This window comes from Empidonax traillii, unplaced genomic scaffold (genome assembly GCF_003031625.1).
Source record: "Empidonax traillii isolate 1590-97213 ecotype Southwest subspecies unplaced genomic scaffold, ASM303162v1 scaffold109:size1658292, whole genome shotgun sequence".
Taxonomy (NCBI): Eukaryota; Metazoa; Chordata; class Aves; order Passeriformes; family Tyrannidae; genus Empidonax; species Empidonax traillii.
In genome coordinates, this window is record NW_020955302.1 from 1,112,275 (window position 1) to 1,116,625 (window position 4,351).

The following is a 4,351-nucleotide window of genomic DNA, read 5'->3' on the forward strand; positions in this document are numbered from 1 at the left end:
TATTCTGTGATGAAATGCACTGTCCTCACCCAGCTAAGCACAGGAAGATCTTCCTTGGTTGTTACAGGCCAGCTTTTAAGTCAAACACATCCCTCAAAGCCAGACACTTGCACCATATACTGGTGCCACAGGCACAGATGAGACTCACATACCAGGAGATATAGATAGATATGCCCATAAACACATATACCATAGACCAGGTGGTGGATACAGGACCAAAGCTCCCGACTTCTTCTCAACCATCATCTCTCCAACAGGCTGTCCAGCTCCAAGGGGCTGCCCAGCTGCTTTCATGATGTTCTGACTCTGCCCTGCCTTTGAAGGGTTTCCTTGGCAGCCCCATGCATACACCTGATCCTACAGAACTGCTCCATAGCACTTGACATGAAGAAGTAGCATCCCCTAAAGCAGTGCCTGAGCCTGGTTTTCAAACTCCTAAAGAAAGGAAATCAACAGACCATTGGAAGAAAGAAAATCACTACATACTTGAGATACTGCTGAGCAGTAGAGGGGGAGTTGCCTGTCCCTCTCAGACTGTTTTCTGAGATCCTGCCATTGCAAAAGGCAGATACCCTTCAATACATTACAGGGTGAACAACCCCTACAGCCCCTTTGTGTCATGACACAGCTCATATGTTTTAGACACACAGTGTCTCCCTCAAATTCAGGTGCCTATGATTTGCATCCTCGCCTAGATTTGGCGCTTAGTTCCACTGATGCACAAGTGCAAACCCAAACACAGATTAAACCATCACCAAATGCTGGGACAGGGCACTAGATACAGTCCAGCGGGGGGATGCCTTGTGGGTCTTCCAGCCTGCTGTCAGGAGAGCTCAGGATTCTGAATCCTCAGGTGGTCTGAAGGCCACTGATGCTCCATAATATATCCAGACAGTCCATTTTTCACAAAACATGAGTGTCTGGGGCAGAGCTCACAGCACCTGCACACAGGTGCAGGCAGAGGCAGAGGTACCAGCTCTTGTTACCCACCAGCCAGCAATTACAACAGCAGCATTACAAGAGTAAAACAATAACATTTTGTTTATCTCTTAAACAGTTAGCTCATTTTAGCACTCTGCCTCCAAGTGCTAGATAATAACAGGATACGAGGCAGGTGGTAGCTTTGTGTACCCACAACAGTATGGGTGCATCTGTGTTTGTAAAGTGGAGAGCTGCTGCTCCAGATTCCCAATCCTGGAAGTGTGGCTGGAAATGGTGGTATAAGTTATAGGTTAGACTGGATATAGGGATTTCTCAGGGATACAGAGCTGAGGCAAACCATACTGCTCTGGTGCCTGTGGAGTGACTTTGACCTACATCCTTTGAAGCTCTGGTTCCCTGCTCCTGAAACAGCCTGTGTTATTCTAGGACTGCTTTGTTTTTACCTGAGTACTTGATTTATTTTAAGTACAAATGTCCCAGGATCTAATCTGAGATCTGCAAGCAGGAGCACACAGCCAAAGACAGACTTACAAAGAACCAAAAATATCCCATTTCATTTAGATTAAACAAGGCCGTTATTGTGTTTTAATATGGGAATTGATTATTATAAGTATGTGTATTGAGCTTAACAGCTTAGATTTGTATCTATTTCATCACTGTTAATCTTTGATAAATATGTTTTTAATAATCTCTGGGTATTTATTGAACATAAAACTGTCATGTGAAATTGAGAGTAAGATTGCTAAAGATCCTTATTATACACTACTTGAACACAAATTCATTATTAAAAACCTTTCACTGGGGCTTACTTTTAACCACAACATAACTGATGTGCATACTGCATAGTTAATCTATAACAAATACATATGCAATAAACTATTGATATTTAACCTGCAGTAACCATTAATAACCATTAATACATGTGATATGTGAAAATGGCTATCAGGCAATCTGTCCTTTTTAGCTCTGTCAAGCACTTGGAGGTTGAGGGGTGAGACAGAAGAAAGCTGTGTCCTTGTAGAAGGCAGTTCACTTATCAGTCCCCACAACTTTCACCCACCCTGGCCACTGGACTCATTGCTATTTCAATCCCCAAATCTCCAGCCCCACATTCTTACAGAGGTCTGCCATTTGATCTCAGTCCTGACTCAAATTAACATTTGGCCCCAGCCATCCATACAACTCCAGCAGGCTGTGCCATACAAAGGCTGGTCATTCAGCTCCTGGTGCTTTCAAATGATGCTCTGTCTGCCCAATAGCTTTGCAATATGAAACAGAACCCATACCCCTGGGGCAGTAAAAACACAAGCTTTGTGAGAGTATGGATCAACAGAGAAGCTCAAATGAGATTTCAGCTTTAAACTCATCAGAGGCCACCAAATGCCTTTGACACATGAACTAAACAGTAGTCTGACTCCAAGCTACCAGAGGTAAAAGACTTGACCCTTAATGCTGCTGAGACCCTCTGGGATATTCTCGAAGGTGTGTTTGTCATTCTCTGCATCACTTAATGGCTGAGGTTAGTTGCAACAAGCCAGGTCTCGCGGATGTGCTCAAAATTTTCCTCACAACACTAATCAAACAGGAGAGAAGCAGAGTAATTCCTCCTATGTCCCCTCCTATGGGTCGTGCCCCATTTGTTATATGGCCACTCATACAGGCTCTGTAAGACCTTCCTGCAGGCCACCATTTGATTCCCATACATCAGAGAGGGAGCCAAAGATTCTAACGTGTAACTTTTAATTGAGCTGTATCATCTGCCACAAACATGAAATTAATGGTCCTACATCATAATCATAAATTCATACATAACCCCATGCACCAGCAAATAACTCTTTGCAGTGATACTACAGTGGTAAGCTGATTTGCAAGAAGCGCACGCTACCCAGGAATCCTAATTAACCAAATTAACACCATCACTTCAAATCATGTCCCAGCAGTAGGACATTTCCGATTGGCCTTGGGCTGGAGCAAAGCAGCCAAATGAAAACCTGACAGCATCTCTGTGAGTCCAGCAGCCTAACCCTCTACTGAGGGAAATATCTGGTGCCCATCCATGCACACAAGGAAGGGAACAAAAGTCTCATGAGCATTTATAGGCACCGACACAAGACAGACTACAGCATAAGTGACACTGGGCAACAGAGGAGCAGCTCTCAGCTCCTCGTGTATTTCCCAAATCTAACCAGCAGAATCAGGAACCCCTTCATGCTACTCTGGCTTCCTCCAGGGGGTTGTGACACTGCCAAATCCCCTCAGAGAGTGCCAAATGTTGTTTTGGATGAGCCAAGAAATGGGTCTGGGGTCACGGAGCAGAGCTGGTAATAGGAACAAACCACAAACCCCAAGCCCATCCCCCTGAACCACTTGTTTGCACTTGTGACTTGCCCGAGCTGTTTAGCGCTCAACACCTTTTTTTTTCCCCCCCCTTCTGGGTAGTCAGGTTTTTCTATTTCTATCATGGGAAAAACAAATTGCTATTTTGGGAGCATGTGGGATTCAAGCCCATGACGATCTCAGCACTCCCTGCATGAAAGATGAGCTCCACAGCCTGTGTGCCAGAGGGACTGGCTCGTGTCTCTGTACACATTCAGCCTGGGTGGTAGGGTGGCCCAGTCCCACCAGGGCCCTCATGCTGGGCATTGAATGGCCTCGTTCCCAGGGACAGGGCCCAGAGCTCTCACCCCTGCTCTCAACTGATGTTTCAAAAGCTGGGGTGGGAACTTCAGACCCCGAGGAAAAGGAGGTTCCTACCAGAAGTGGGGTTCGAACCCACGTGGGCATGTGCCCATTGGATCTTAAGTCCAACGCCTTCAACACTCGGCCATCCTGGTGTGCTGTGGGTACTCCCCAGGCCCACCATCTGCTCCCCTGCGGACACACACCTCACCAAGCCCTCAAAGTCCAACCCCCAAGACACTTCCCAGGCCCAGCAACACCATTCCCTCCTCACTGTTTTCTTTAATGTCCCCAGCAACTGGTGGGACATTTCACTGGGAGACAGCGGGTCTCATGGGCTGTGGAGCGTGGCACAACCCCTGTGTGCCACCCCAGATCCCTGTGCAAAGACCATAGCCACTGGTGATGGCACTGATAGGGATTCTGGTGCAGGAGGGACATCTCCAGAGGGTCTCAGCCTGGCCCTGCTGGGTCCTCAGGGGAAGGCAGCAGCTCTGGCAGCCTGACAGCTCTCAGCCAGACACAGCACACGTTTAAAGGCCTGGCCTTGCACCTCAGGTCTTACCCTCACCCCCTCCTGTCCATATATGGGACTCTACTAGGGCATTTATCTGGGAAAGACAGTGCTGCAAGAGGAGTTTTATTTTTCCTTTGGGGTGAGGTACAGCTTTTTTCCCCTCTTTTAGGGAAAAGAAAAAGCCCCAAACACCTCTATTAAATCTCATGGGAT

General features: G+C 46.9%; 1 non-coding gene across 1 annotated transcript; it reads right to left on the minus strand.

The window, feature by feature from the left end:
* Positions 1-3,693: 3,693 nt before the first annotated feature.
* Positions 3,694-3,776, minus strand: TRNAL-UAA. Its single transcript has one exon. It is a non-coding gene; the product is annotated as a tRNA-Leu (tRNA).
* Between the last annotated feature and the right edge of the window lie 575 nt (positions 3,777-4,351).